This window comes from Camellia sinensis, chromosome 14 (genome assembly GCF_055761805.1).
Source record: "Camellia sinensis isolate YWXY chromosome 14, ASM5576180v1, whole genome shotgun sequence".
Taxonomy (NCBI): Eukaryota; Viridiplantae; Streptophyta; class Magnoliopsida; order Ericales; family Theaceae; genus Camellia; species Camellia sinensis.
This window is the reverse complement of record NC_138974.1, coordinates 101,920,603-101,936,908: the sequence shown is the minus strand read 5'-3', so window position 1 is coordinate 101,936,908 and position 16,306 is coordinate 101,920,603. Positions and strand designations below refer to the sequence as shown.

Sequence of the window (16,306 nt, the reverse complement as noted above, 5' to 3'; positions counted from 1 at the left end):
GTCAATATTTTGCATGCTTTTTCTAACCTATGTGTGGTCTATTTTGAAGTTTCTCATGAACTATAAGTAGGCTTCTTTTGAGCCCCTCTTCAACATTGAAGAAGGGCTCATCTTTGTTTGGGACCTCCATGTACCACTTGTCTTTATATCCATCTTTGGTTCCCTATTCTTGTATGATTTGGCAGCCTATCTTGGTTCCATTTTTGGTCATTTTACAGAGCTAGAAAAGTTCTTATTTTGGCCCATTCTTCATGTTTCATTAAGGGCCTTTCATGTTTTGAGGTATATTTTATACACTTCATGTTATATCTCTCTTTTAATCCCCATTTTTGCATGATTTGTTAGCCTATCTTGCTTCGGTTTTTGGCCTTTTTACAGTACTAAAAATAGTCTTATTTTGGCCCATTCTTCATGTTTCATTAAGGGTCTTTGGTTGTTTGATGAATATTTTGCATACTTTGTGTTATAGCCACTTTTGAGCCTCATTTTGCATTGCATTTCTAGCATGTTTGTATACTGTTTTGGAGTTTTTACAGTTGTTTAAATAGTCATATTTTTGGTCCCTCTTCAATGTTGTAGAAGGGAATTTTTCAGTTTGGGCTTTGCGTATACCACTTGCCTCTTTGGCCACCTTTTGACCCTTTTTCTTGCATGGGAGTGCAGCCATACCTGTGTTTGTTTTTGGGGTTTTTACAGTTCTGGAAAATATCATATTTTGGGCCCCTCTTCAACTTTGTTGAAGGGCCCTAACCTATTTGGAGTTAGAAGCTATGAGCTGCTTCATAATCTCATGTTTAGGGGCCATTCTTGCATGCTAGTTTTGCACTGTTTTTGCTTGCTATTTGGCCATGTTTTGAACTGGAAAAATGCTTAGTTTGAGGCTGCCTTGCTTCTGTATTTTCACCTCATGTACCAATTATGCATGCTTTGTATAGCTGTAGTTCATTCTATGTGCCGAATTTTGCATTTCGGGAGAGATTCCATGCATCGGGTGTGTTTTCGCCTTATTTCGGGGCTGTTTTCCCCCACATTTCATTGTTGAAAATCCATGTTGCATTTTACATATCATTTTTTCCATATTGCATTACGTATGCCATTGCCTCGGTTTGCGTGCCCATGTGCACGCATTTCGAGGCACTTCATTTTCATCTATCGGCCTCTTACGTGAGTGTGGCTGAGGCTCTCTCATGTTAGTGTAAGCCCATATCGCATTTCATATCATTTTCATTGTGTATGTCATTTTCTCAGTTTGCGTGCCCGTGTGCACGCATTTCGAGGCATCTCATTTTTCACAGCATAGTGCATACTAGGTTGTATCTTAGATCGCATTTATGCATTTCCTTGGTTTGCGTGCCAGCGTGCACGCATTTCGAGGCATCTCATTTCATAACATTGTGTATGTTAGAATTGTATCTTAGTTGCATTTCATGCATGTCATGCATATTGCATCGTGTTCGGAATAGGAGTAAGCCCGGGCACGGGAAACGAGGTGCATTTCGTACTCCGAGTGACGGAATGTGTCTCAATTCCCCAGTCACCAACACTCCGGATCATCCATGATGGAGTTAGGTCTTGTTGTGTTTTCATGTGCATTCATTCTATATTGAGTTGTGCAATTCGACTCCTCGGCCATCATGCCTCGGTATGCGTGATTGGTGGCACGAGGATCGAGGCATGCATATATTTGTGAAATTACATTGCTATGCCCCTTTCCTGCTCTCTGTTGCAGCAAAATGAAGAATCAGTAACTTTTCGGGACTTGGCACGCGTTTCAAGAATAACTGCTAAACAGAGGCTAATTGGGGCATCCCGGTGGATTTTCGCGCAAGACAACCCGGACATGCATCATCCATCAGAAGCAAGGCAGTCCCTGGCTTGCATGCCAGTTTTATTTACTTTCTTAGTTAATTCATTAATTAATTAGGAATTTGTACATATTTGGACTGTATTATTTGGACTGTAATATTCTTTTATTCGGGACTGTATATTTATTTGGACCCTCTGTGCGAGGGCAATATTGTAATAAGTGTGCGTGTGTGTGTTGTATGTCTTCCAACCCCACGTCTTTCTCCCTTTTATTTATCCGCTTATGGTGGTTAGATTAGGGCATATTTCAATTAGCATACAGTATGATAGCATGTTTGCATTTCATTCATCTGTATTGCACGCACCGGGCTCGGCGCATCATACTAACTGCATCGTACTTTCAATTCCAAATTGAATATTTGTTAACTGTTGCATCCCATATGCCATCTTTTAGAATAGCCGGGCCTACTATAGATTGCATTTTTGCATGTGTTGCATCAGGCATTCCTGTATACTTAGGATTCATGCATGATTTCTAATACAGTTTTTTTGTTTTGGCTTGGAGTACTCGGTAAGCTTTATGCTTTAGCATCCTTGCATGCGTGTGAGTGCTGCCATGAATAGCATGCTTACCATAAGGCTATATGCTTATGTGATATAACTGCCTAAATGCCTGTGGGTGAAGGTTGGGTTACTTAAATTGGAATAAATCATCAAATGTTTCAAGCCTACCTGCGGGTAGCAAACCATTTTCAAAAAGCGAACATGAAATGTTTTGTTCCAATTCAGGCGATCTAGTCTATACTTGTATGCTGTGCGCATCACATAGTAATCTAGGCTAAAAACCGGAATAAGAACACACAATGTTTTCAAAAATAGATATCATGGTTAGTAGAGGCCGGTCTCTGACCGGACGAGCGGGGGTGCTCACGAAGTGACCTTCCCCAATCGTACCCAAGTTCCCGAGCCGAGGCAACTTTGGTGATGACGGACACGTGGCCTTAGGCAACGAGTCAGGGTTTCCTAAATTTCCCAAAATAAAATATTTAGGTGGCGACTCTGTATCTGGCAAAGCAGTCCATGTTTGGCACTTCTTTCAAAAATCTGTTTTCTCAAAATGATTTGCCGAATTTGGACTCTTTGGTTCAGACTTAGAACCGTGACCACGAATCGAGTCCGAGCTGTAGCGAGGTCCCCCGCGGGCTGGTTACAGTTTCTGGCGACTCCGCTGGGGATTTAGAGAACTTGACTCGAACTCATGATATCGGTTTTTTACTACACTTGTGTGTTTCTTTGCATTGCATTTGCATTGGTGCGCCTAGGACACCGTGTTTGCCATCTGCTATTCCTGAGGTTTGCCGGAGGCTTGTCTTGTCAAGGCATGACCATAAGGCTGACCGGTTGTGGGCTCTGCCAGTATGGGAACACAAACCCCGGTTTTACCGGGGCACCCTCTTTGACCATTCGACCTAGTGCATATTCGGATCCATAGTGACCATTCCAAACTAGGACAGGTTGCTTACCCGTTTATAGGTTGTTTGAAACCACTCTGTGCGTAGTGAAACCCTAGCTCCTGACAAAATAGGACAGGGAAACCCTACCCCAACATAGGGGTGCTTTGGCTCTCACTTATCTGTTATGTGCTTTAGAGTGCGTCTCTACAGGAATGCATGTATCAGTATATGAGTTTGGGCATCAGGCCTGTGGGCATCAGTTCAGTATTGTCAGCATCAGGCCTGCGGGCATCAGTTCAGTATATGAGTTTGGGCATCAGGCCTGCGGGCATCAGTTCATTATTATGGGTATCAGGCCTGCAGGCATCAGCCAGTATTTGAGAATTAGTTATCTATGGGTATCAGATTCTGTTTTAGGGGACACTAATACAGGGATAATAATCAGTGTTTGAGGACAGTGTGTATTCAGCTTATTGACTGTGTGTTGTTATGCCCGGCTGTGTGTCATGCATTTATTTTAAGCTGTTATGCTGTTCGTTTATCTGTTTATTTATTTCCTTATTGCTTTATTTATCTTTTGTCAGGGTCAGTTCTAGCACAATTGCTTCAAACCCAGCAGATACCCCCCAAGCACTTTGGACACGAGGTCGCCGACTCAATCGATCTGAGGATCTAATTGACGGACAGCCAGTGTTCCATTCTCTACCCCCCGTTGTCAAAAGAAGGCAGAGAAAGCGTAGTGTATCTGAACAGAGATCACCAGAACAGTGGTTTCCCCCATTAGTGGACAGTCGGATTGAGATCCCCATCGTTGCTACAGAGCTAAATCTGCCAATAGTTCAGATAGATCAAAACAGTATGGCGGCACCAACAGGAGTTGAGGAGATGATGCACCAAATGCAAGAAACCATGCGGGCCATGCAGCAGGACGCCGTTTGCCGGGATGAACTCGCTAAGCAACAAGCCGAGATTATGACCCAGCAGGCTGAGCTGATTACCAGACTGCAACAACAGAATACAGCGTCTGCTTCACAACAAATTCCTCCTCCGGTAGGGGCTCCATTACCTGAGCAGACACCTGCTGTTCAGAACGCACCTCCAAACACCCGGAATACTGCGTCGACTATCCAGAACCTGCAAGAGGACACGAACCTCCCAACGGGGCCAGCTCCGCCCCCGCTTCCACCACAACTGTCCAAGGTCCATGCACCCAATCACCCGGACTCTCCCTTCGAGTTCGAGGTTGATCATACAGCTCTGAAATTGAGCAAACTTGAGAAGCTCTTCAAGAAATCCCAAGGGGTCAAGGCTATGCCGGATATCGAAGACGGATATACCGAGGAGGCCGTGACACTCCCCGATAGGTTCAAAATGCCACAAATCGACCGCTTTGACGGGTCCGGCTACCCCATGGTCCATCTCCGACTGTTCGCAGACATCTTGCGGCCAATGGGCCTAACACGACCACAGAAGCTTTCACTATTCGGCCGAACCCTGTCGGGTGTGGCCGCCCACTGGTACGCAAAGTTACAAGATGAAGTGAAAAAGAATTGGGATGAAATGGCTGAGGCCTTTGTCGCGCAATATTCGTACAACACTCAGATCGAGATCACAACCCGTGATCTCGAAACGACAAGGCAAGAGCCCAAGGAAACTTTCTCGGACTTTGTAATCCGATGGAGGGCAAAGGCGTCAATGATGACTTTAAGGCCCACTGACAAAGATCAAATCCGGATGATTGTGCGCAATCTCCACCCAAAGTTGATGCAGAGAATGATTGTAGTCCCCTTTCCTACTTTCGCAGATTTACACGAAATGGGGGTGCAAATCGAAGATGCAATGAAACAAGGTCTGTTTGACCACGATAGGGAGCAACCGAGGAGGACTTTCAACCGTAACAACAATGCGGGCCCGAGTGGCGCTGCAAATACAAGAGCCTCGGAAGTCAGTATGGTCACCACCACTCCCCCTCCCCCTACAAGGCCCATGGCTGCCACACCCTTCTCCGGCGCGTCCGGAAGCAACACACAAACCACCAGATTCCAACCTCGAGGCCAAAGAACCTTCACCCCATTATATATGCCCCTGTCCAAAGCTCTAGGGGTATTGATCAGGAAAAAGCATTTGAAACCCCTGGAGCCGAAGCCACTACCGAATCCACTCCCTCCCTCTCATGACCCAGCAAAGTACTGCGCGTATCACCAACAACACGGTCACGACACCGACCGTTGTTTCAGATTGCGTCATGAGATCCAAGATCTTATCGACAAACAAGTGATCGCGCCTCCCGATAAACCCAATGTCACAACCAACCCTCTCCCACCACATAACCAAGCTCCCCCTCCCAACAGAATCAATTTTATCCAAACTGGGGTCACATCTTACGATCCCAGTATCTATATCACCCCATCCCACCTACCCAAGCCAGAGGTGTTCCTCCCCGATTGCACTGACTTCTTGTGCATGGTGGACATCTCCAATACCCAACCAGAACCGACGGTGGTGACCGTCGAAGATGGGGCAGGGCAGATTTCGGGAGACAATGAGATTGTTGAATCTGGGACTGGACAGAGTCTTGCTGGGGGAGCCTATGATCCAAGCGAGTACATCCTATCAACGAGCCGAATTGGGCTAGGTATAGAATTGCCAGAGACAGGAGAGCTGTGCATGATCCGAGGGGATGGATCTGGGCTAGGGGCAGATGATCTGACAGCCGTAGAGGAGGACTTTGCCAACTTGCAATTTTTTGATGACCAGGAACTGGGGGATGCGTCAATCAACTGGTTCGACTATGAGGAATCGGCGGAGGCCACTGGATGGCTCGAGGATCAACCAGATGAAGTGGGGGAAGCCCAACCAGAACAGAGCCCGGCAGGGGCAGGAGTATCAGCTGTGGCCGGAATGGCCGGAAGTCAAGTTGTATCGCCGGAGAGCGCCGGTGCTAAGAATTCTGCTCAAGACATGGGAATTATGGATACGGGAATTGTTGAACAAACAGCTGTACTGATGCAGCTGGAACGAGAAAAGTTTGAGGATGCCGAGAGAATTAGGAAAGCTAAGGGCCCTGAGGGGACTGAAAGTGCTGTGTGCACAAAGATAGAGAATGCTGCGAGCATGTGGACAGGGAGTACTGCGAGTGCAACAAAACCGGAGCCAGACAGGTGTCTATTGGCTGCCGACGGAATGTGGTGGGAAGACGATGACTTATGTCTTGCCCACACGGATGAAGACTGGGGAAATAATCAACCGGATGACACTTGGTACCTCGATGAGGTTGACCATATGACGAGAAGTGGGCGGTACTTCAAACCCCCACACCTGGACCAACCCGAGGCATCCGGGAAGGATAGAGAAGCGGAGAAACAGAAGGAGAAGCAGATTGAAGAGGAAGTTGTGCTGAAACAGTTAAAAAAGATACAAGCAGACATCTCCATCTGGGGACTGCTGATGGCATCACGAGTACATAGGGAAGCTGTCCTGTCTGCTATGGACAAGTCCAAACTCTCCATAGACACCACGCCTGAACAGCTGGTTGGGCTGGTTTTTCCGGGAGGAGGTTCCCCGGCATTAACCTTTTCGGACAAGGAATTACCGCCTGAGGGCATAAATCATAACAAACCTCTCTATATTTCTGTGGAATGTAGAAATAAGTGGATACCGGTGGTACTTGTTGATACCGGGTCTGTGATTAATGTCGGCCCGACCAGAACGGCATATGCAATCGGGTTGAAGCCCGTAGACTTCGTCCCAACTACCCAAGTGATCAGAGCATACGACAATACCAGCAGAGAAGTGATGGGGACTGTTAAAATTCAAACCAAGGTTGGTCCAGGACAACACAGCATTGAATTTCATATCTTGGACGTTCCCGCAACCTTTAACCTACTTTTGGGGCGACCGTGGTTGCACCAGGTCAAGGCAGTCTCTTCCACTCTACATCAGATGCTAAAGTACCCTCACGGGAAAGGGGTAGCGATCGTTTTTGGGAATTCATCAATCCATCCGCCGCCGGAAGTGTCCACACCTGTCTTGGAGATCGAGCACGGCACGGAGGATGTGTTTTTATCGGGGTTCACTTTGGCCGAGGCTCAAGTGGTGTAGAATGTCATGGCTGTGAATGAGGGTATGTACGTCAGTGCTCAATCTGTCTACCTCATGAACAAGCTACAACATATCCCCGGAATGGGATTAGGAAGAAGCGGCCGGAAGGGCGTCGCGGTATCGGCTGAAGTGCCACACAACCCTCACACCTTTCGATTGGATTATCTACCCACCAAAGAGGACTGGGTGAGAAAAGGGAAAGAAATGGCCGGAAGGGCCAAAGCAAAGAAGGCTGGGAAGCCATTTGAGTTAATGCATAGGCCCATCTAGGGTACCCTAAACGGATGCTTCGTCCGGGAGGGGGAAGACTTTCCATTCTGCGGCTTCCCAGAACCATGGCTGAACGCGGAGAAGAAGTGCGTGCCTGGTTTCGAAATCTTCTTCGATTTACAATTACCTGGGGATGACGTTGCCGAAGCGCAGACAGACCCACCAACTGAGGTTGAGCAGTGTAGAGCAGTGGATCCTGAGAGCACAGAGCTTGAAATGGGGGTAGCACTGGCGTGTCTACTTTCAGATCCTCAGATCGACCAAGAGTGCTTGGGGGATAACTCTTCGGTTTCTATGATTGGGGATGAAATAGCTGCGGGCTTTCCAGCGCCGATCTTGGATGCATCTATCGCACCTTCTCTCATCTGGCAATATGAAGAAGGCTTTTTATCTAGCAGCTCCGGGTCAGGTAGTGAGCCGGAATCTGATTCCACCGAATCTTGTGCGTCGGAATCAGATTCCAGCTCGACTGAGTCTGAGTCCGGTATTCCTGTGGGTGATAACCCGGATGCCACAGTCCTGTCTAGGTCGTCTTTTTCATTTTCTTTTGAGTCTGTTGTAACAGAGGAATCTGACGGCTTGGAAATATTTAATGAGAATGATGTGGATGTGGTTTCTGAGTATTTTTCTGTGCCTTTGATTTATTGCTTAAATCAGGATTTTCAAAATTTTGATGAAAACAACGACGGAGAAATTCCCCCAGTTTTGCAACGGTTAATTGATCAGGAGCAGGAAAGATTCGTTAAACCTTTAATGGATGAAATCACTACTGTGAATGTTGGTACTGAGAAGGACCCGCGGCTGGTCCAGATCGGGTCCACGTTGTCTTCGGAGGAACGCGAGCGCTTAGTCGCTTTATTAAAAGATTTCAAAGATGTTTTCGCGTGGTCCTACGAAGACATGCCTGGAATCGATCCTGAGATTGTACAGCACCGGATCCCTCTTGATCCCGAGGCCCGCCCTGTCAAACAGAAACTCAGAAGGATCCGCCCGGACTGGGCTCTCAAAATTAAGGAAGAAGTCACCAAGCAAATTGACGCAGGGTTCCTGCTGGTATCTGAATACCCAACTTGGTTGGCCAACATTGTTCCGGTGCCAAAGAAGGATGGCAGGATTCGGGTCTGTGTAGACTTCAAAGATTTGAACAGGGCCAGTCCGAAGGACGACTTTCCCTTGCCACACATTGATGAATTGGTGGATTTCACGGCAGGACACGCCTTGCTTTTGTTTATGGATGGTTTCTCAGGCTATAATCAGATAGTAATGGCACCCGAAGACCGGGAGAAGACTGCATTCACTACCCCGTGGGGTACATATTGTTATAGAGTGATGCCATTCGGGTTGAAAAATGCTGGAGCTATTTATCAACGGGCAGCAACTACAATATTGCATGATATGATCCATAAAGAGGTCGAGGTGTATGTGGACGACATGATTGTCAAGTCCAAAGAAAGAGAGGGCCACTACACCGCCTTACAAAAATTCTTTCAAAGGATCAGAGAGTTTCGGCTGCGATTGAATCCCCAGAAGTGCACGTTTGGTGTTACAGCAGGGAAGATGCTAGGGTTTCTGATTACACAAAGGGGCATCGAGGTCGACCCTTCCAAAATCAAGGCCATCTTAGAAATGCCACCACCAAGGACTGAAAAGGAGGTGCGAGGCTTTCTGGGTAAAGTGCAATTCATAAGACGGTTTATTTCTAAATTAACCTTGACTTGTGAACCACTTTTTGGTCTCCTGAAGAAAGGAAAGAAATTCCAATGGGACGGCCAATGTCAAGCAGCTTTTGAGCAGATCAAAGAATATCTACAGAACCCGCCCGTGTTGTCACCACCAGAGCCGGGGAGACCGTTGATATTGTACCTTTCGATAACTGAGACTACCATGGGTTGCATGCTCGCGCAGGAATCAGAAGACAAAGTGGAAAGGGCCATCTACTATCTGAGCAAAAAGATGCTGGATTATGAGACCCGCTATACACCGCTGGAGAAGGCTTGTTTGGCCTTGGTATGGGCAACCAGGAAGCTGCGGCACTACCTATTAGCTCACTCTGTAATGTTGGTTTCACGATTGGATCCCATCAAATATCTTTTCGAGAAACCAGCACTTACGGGTAGGCTAGCTCGTTGGCTGCTGTTGCTCTCTGAATTTGATTCGAAGTATGTAACGCGCAAGTCAGTAAAAGGAAGAGCGGTAGCAGAGTTCCTTGCCGACCACCCGGTTGAGGGGGATGAAGCGGTTGAGTACCTATTCCCAGATGAAGCCATTCTGCACGTCGAAGATGAAACTTGGACGATGTACTTTGACGGAGCATCAAACCAGTATGGGTATGGGATAGGGGTGTTGCTGATAGCGCCTGACGATTCCCGTATCCCTTTAGCATTCAAGCTCCAGTTCAAAGTCTCGAACAATGAGGCAGAGTATGAGGCATGTATTGCTGGCCTGGAAGCAGCCCTAGAACTAGGGACAAGACGGTTGGACGTCATTGGGGACTCAAACCTAGTTGTATCTCAAGCAAAAGGAGATTGGAAAGTCAAGGAGGAAAGTATGATAATTTACCGCCAAACCTTGGATTCGTTAATTCCTCGGTTTGAGAAGCTAAATTTCACCCACCTCATAAGAGAGAACAACAGGTTCGCAGATTCACTAGCAACTCTATCTTCTATGATAGACATCCCGTCCGGAGTCCGGATGCGTCCAGTCATTATTGATCAAAAGTTTGCGCCAGCATACGAGTCGATTTCCGCCATAGATGAGGCTCAAGACGGCAACCCCTGGTACTACGACATCTGGAACTTCTTGGAAAAGGAGGCGTATCCACTAGGGGCAAATGCCAAGGATAAGAGGGCCATCAGAAGAATGGCTGCTCAGTTCATCATCTGCGGGGGTAAGCTGTACAAAAGGGGTCATCTGGGAATGCATAAGCTCTGTGTAGAAGCTGAAGAGTCGAAGCGCCTGATGGAGGCCATCCATGGAGGGGAGTGCGGTGCACACATGAATGGAGTAATGCTGGCCAGAAAGATCCTCAGACAAGGCTACTACTGGTCAACCATGGAGGAAGATTGTATTAGTTTTGTTCGGCGATGCCACAAGTGTCAAATTCATGCAAACCGCATGAACATCCCGCCGTCAAAGCTGTACAACATGACTTCGCCATGGCCTTTTTCAGTTTTGGGAATTGATGTGATTGGAGTTGTTACCCCGAAGGGGTCAAACGGGCATGAGTTTATCCTGGTAGCGATAGATTATTTCACAAAGTGGGTCGAGGCCCAATCATACGCAATGTTGAAGGCGTCGCACGTCGCAAAATTCATCAGAAACAACATCATCTGTCGCTACGGGGTGCCAAACGAGATAATTTCATATAATGGTTCCCACTTCAAGAAGGAAGTGATAGACTTGTTGGAAAAATACAATGTGGCTTTTCATAATTCATCTACATACCGGCCGCAAACCAATGGAGCGGTCGAGGCCGCCAACAAGAATATCAAACATATACTGCAAAAGATGGTGGGAACCTACCGGGATTGGCCAGACAAGCTGCCATTTGCTCTGTGGGGCTACAGGACTTCAATCAGAACTTCTACTGGAGCGACTCCGTATTCATTGGTCTATGGAATGGAGGCTGTTCTACCCATCGAGATTGAGGTTCCGTCGTTACGAGTATTGGCTGAATGCCAAATAGCCGAAGCAGATTGGCAGCAGAGCAGATTTGAAGAACTCATGCTCTTTGATGAAAGAAGACTGAAAGCACTGTACCACATCCAAGGCTATCAACGCAGAATTGCCCGGGCTTTCAACAAGAAGGTTAAGTCCAGGAATCTGAAAGAAGGAGATTTGGTGCTCAAAGACAACCGAGCTCCCATCCACGACCCAAGGGGCAAGTTCAAACCCAATTGGAGTGGTCCTTACATCATCAAAGCTATCTGGTCAGGTGGAGCTGTGGTTCTGATGGATCTAGATGGCTTGGAGTTCTCACAACCGATCAATATGGACAAGTTGAAGAAATATTATCCTTGAGAGGCTCGCTAGGCCGAAAACCCGAAAGGGCGACCTAGGCAAAAGTCAGAGCACAAAAAATTAGAAAATATAAAAACTGAGCTCGCAAGGTTGAAAACCCGCAAAGGGCGGCCTTGGCAAAAGTTAGAGCGCAAAAGGAGAGTGAAAATACTCGAGTGAACCTCGGCCTGAACTACGTAAGGCTTGATTCCCATCTTTGGGATACGTAGGCAACTTCACCTTGAAGTTCAGTCATAAACTTTTCCCCGATCAACTCTGTCCATTTTGATCATCTCAGTCATCTTTATCCATCAGCATTTATCGCGATCTCCGGTACAGTGCTGTTCAGACTAGGGGCAACTTTCTGTTGCCGCGACGGTGCAAAGTTACTCAGACTAGGGGCAACTTTCCGTTGCCATGAAGTGCCGCATTGTTCTTCAGACTAGGGGCAACTTTCCAGTTGAAGGGATTTGGGGTTGTGCATCTCAGTGACAGATCTTCGGCATGTCCAGTTCTGATCCACATCGAAAATAGTTTTGAAAAGTTTTAATAAAAGTTGACTTTGTTCAAATTAATCTTTTTACGACTAAGACCATTTTTAGACCAAAGCGGAAAATTTTCAGTACCACAACCTTCAATTTCATTGATTTCAAAACTGAGTTCTCCTGCTCTTGCATTACAATCGAGGTTTCTTTTTTAGTACATTCATAAAGAAAACTTGAAAATGCTAAATAAGCAATAAATTTGGGGCATAGTTGAGTCAAGTATCTCTGCGTCCCCTCCCAGAGCTGGACGAAGCATCTGATGCCAAGCTAGGCCCAACCTGTGCCTCCTCGTTGAGCCAATCCAAGCACTCGTCGGACAAAGTGCAACTGAAAGTGGAAGCAGGGGCCAGGAGCTCTCTAGTCCTCCATGCTGTGACATATCGGGCAAGCTGTGCACCCCGGATCGGGAAAGTGGCTGGGTACTCAATCCCCTCCGGTGGGCAGGTCTGATCATGACCGAACTGACGCAGGAACCGGAACGGAAAATAGAATACGCAGTGGGTTAGACCAATCAATTGGATCCCAATCAGCCGGGACATACTATAGCTCATTGCCGGGAGGTTGAGCCAAGGACAACGCCAAGCAATGCCGTTTGCGGACAAATTGCACATCCAATCGAACCACCACCTTTCGTCAAGAGCATTGACTAGGCGCTGCCGAAAGAAGTAGCCTCGAGCTGAATAGGCCGGGCAAGAGTCCACAACCTGCAACTTGTCCATTAACCATACCTGGGGGAGGGATGGAAAATGAGAGAATAAAGAACAGAGAGATGTACGATGAGAGAAAAGTAAGACAAGGGTTTTGTGAGAAAAAAAAAACCGAGCTTGAGGGTCGAGTAATGTGAGCAAATATATATCGCCTCCCGGCGATAGACAGAATCTAAACCCATTAGCGTCTCGGCCAAGGTCATAGCGATGCAGCTCTTTCTCTCTCTCAAGCCTTGGGCAACTTCAATCAGGCGAATGCTAGCTCCGCCGAAGCCCGAGGAAAGCAGAAAGTGAGACAACAAACACAAGCAGAGGGCGTGTTGCCGGAAACCCTACCAATAATGGTTGCTGCGGTCACCGGCGTTGGAAAAACGATGGATCAAGCCGAGGATGTCCAGTTCCCCACTCCAGATCAGAGATCGAGCATCATGCGCCGTGAGCCCACACATCCGCCCTAAAGCCTGGGCATGGCCAAAACGGAGCTGGGGCAAGATCACTTCAGAGCATTCAGACTCCATCAAAACCTGAAAATCTTCGAAAGTTGGACATACCTCTTGGCCGCCGAAGCTAAAAACGTGCGTCACTGGGTTCCAGAACCTTGCCGCGGCATGGAGAAAAGGGAGATGTAGCGGAGTACGGCTCAGCGTGAATAGTGCATTCAAACCGAAACCCCGGATGTTCAGCTTTTCCGAGCCATCTAGAGAAGAGATCCAAGATGCGAGATTTCCGCAAGAAACGCCTCCATCTTTGTGTAAAACTAAGATGAAATGAATGTTCCCGAAGTTGAGGCTTTTATAGAGGGAAAAACACTATTCACGGGGACACGTGTCAAAAAACTAGGTGGCTGCACGAATAAGTGGCCGGCCGGCCACCTTTTCTGGCTGGCCGGCCATTTGCTTTTTACAAAACTGGCCGGCTGGCTCTCACTCTCCATAAAATTGGCCGGCCGGCTCCCAAAGGTGGCCGGCACTGCTCCAGTGTATCTCCTTGGCCCGGTTTTACCCTTCGAGGGGAAGTTTCGAGCATTTCCATGCAACGGGAGAGTCAAAGGCCTTCATTTCCCTCTGTTTCGGATGTGTTCCGGTGCCCAGAACGTCCGAAGTACACTCTGTTGTTACTGAGTTTTTTTTATCGAGTTGTTGTTTTGATTATCGAGTTGTTGCTTTGCTTATCGAGTTGTTTGTCGAGCGGACGTGTTTCACGTTTTTGAGTCATTTCGCTTTGTTTAAGCAATCTTTGTTTAAGTCTTGTTTATTTGCGTTGACAACGTTATTGCATTTTGTTTATCGAGTTGTAAACTTGCTAAAGGTTCTGTTATATCTTAGTTAGTTGAGTTGCTTAGTTTGTTGCGTCGGTTCGCTACCTGACTTGGTGATTACACAATGCACATTCCCATTCAATTTTTGTGCGAAATAAAATAATGCGATACGATGCTAAAGGTTTAAAATACAAACACCTTTTCAAAGGCTGTTTCATTCCATCATGTTTTACAACAAACAAAGGTACAAGTTTTACAAAAAAATAAAACTGCCTAACAATGTGCAAAGTGCTACAAACTACTAGCAAAAAGAAAAATAAAGCAGGAAACGGCAGCATCAATGTCCTCGGGAGCGGGAATGAGAAGCACTCCTCATCCTCTTCTGCGGGACAACCTCTGCACCATCATCATCATCCGGGTCGGAGCTGTCATCCTCAGGATCCCCCTTAGCCTCGCCTCTGTTCCCTGAACCAAGACCGGAGCCCCCCTCCTCGGCAGATGTCTCTGACTGGCGGTCGGTAACCTCCTCCTCCTCCTCCTCCTCCTCGGGCTCCGCCTCTACAACGCGTGCCCTACGTCTGCGGGAGGACCCTCCTCGAGCTCCTTGAGAAGGCCTGGATGGCCCAGCTCCTCGGAAAGGCCTGGATGGCCCAGCTCCCTGAGAAGGCCCAGATGGCCCGGCTCCGTAAAAAGGCCTAGATGGCCCAGCTCCCCAAGGAGGCCCAGATGGCCCAGCTCCCCAAGGAGGCCCAGATGGCCCGGCCCGCGGCGGAGCGTATACATGAGGCATCTGAAAATGAAAAGTTCAATACATCAGTTCAAATATGAAAATCAGATAAGAGTACAGTATGTGAGTGGGGTGTGTGTCGGATGTGCTCTATAATACAGAAGAATGCTCAAAACCAGTGTGTCATCAGAAGTGTGATAAATACAAGAAAAATGAACGGTACCTGCACACCCATAACGGATAGGTGTGTCTCTCTCCGAAGGACCATGCCCTCAAGTGCGGCCATCACCCCGAGAATCTCGTCCACATACTCAGCCGGAGGCTGCAGATACAAAAGCAAAACTATCAGTAAAGGAATGAATGTCCAAGTATCCGACTGATAAATCAAAACTATAAATCATACCGGTGGCGAATCAGGATCCCTAACATATCTATGGTCTGGAAGTGGAGGCTCTAGCGGAATCGGGTAAGGAGTCCCAAAACGCCATCCCGTCAACTCGGACGGCATGTCCGGCCATCCAGGATGAGGATAAGTCGGAGGAGTCGAAGGAACCGATCTACCCCCACCTCTCGATGTACCAGCCCTACTAGTAGAAGGGGCATCTGCAGCCCGAGCCCGGGCCTGGCTCGAAGATGACGTACCAGCAGACCTCGCCATCGGAGTGCGAACCCCCGTCAGTGGAGGCATCAAATATGTATGACGGTAAGTGTCGTAATCCCCCTCCTCGAGATATAGTAAAGCATCGCTACCCAGCATAGCGCCTACTATCTCCGAGAAAGAGAGCCTGTCAGCAATCCGCATACTGACTGGGGGTACTGCGGGAGGATCCTGAGAAAGATACCCCCATACCTGACGCAGAAAACGTTCCCCCAGAAACCATGCTCTACCAACAGGTCCTTCGAGTAGGAACCTGTACTGGGAGGTGCTCGATCCTCCGGGATACTGAAATCAAAGACCATCGCCCAAGGGTGCCCAAGGCTGCCATGTAATCTGCGGATAACAAGTGAATAAACCAATCAGAAATCAGGAACGTGCAGGGCAAATCAAAGATAAAAATGGGAAGAACTGAGGGTTCTGAAGTACCTCCGATGGGCGCACAGTGTCAAAATACTGTCGCAGATAAATGAGGGTCTCTCGGGGTCTCGGCCGGTGCGGGCCCTCGAACACCAGTGAATATGGGGTCATGGGAGGCCCTGCCACCTCCAACTTTGGGGCTAATGCTGGGAAGTATACATAGACCCATAGCTGAGAAAAATAGTGCAGAATGTAAGTACAAAGTGCTGAGAGCAAAATACAGACTGTAAAGTGCGCTGTGTGTGCAATGTACAAGTAATGAAGAGCAGAAATGTAAATCAAGGGGACAGAAAAGTACCTCCCAGGCTCTCCAATAACCGCCAAGTAAGTCTCCCCGCCCGCGGGAGGTCGAGCTCATATAGTA

General features: G+C 47.6%; 1 long non-coding RNA gene across 1 annotated transcript in view; it reads left to right on the top strand.

The window, feature by feature from the left end:
• The window catches only part of LOC145807735 (uncharacterized), a 47,873-nt gene that overhangs the window by 18,842 nt on the left and 12,725 nt on the right, over positions 1-16,306 (top strand). The gene's annotated exons all lie outside the window — the stretch shown is intronic.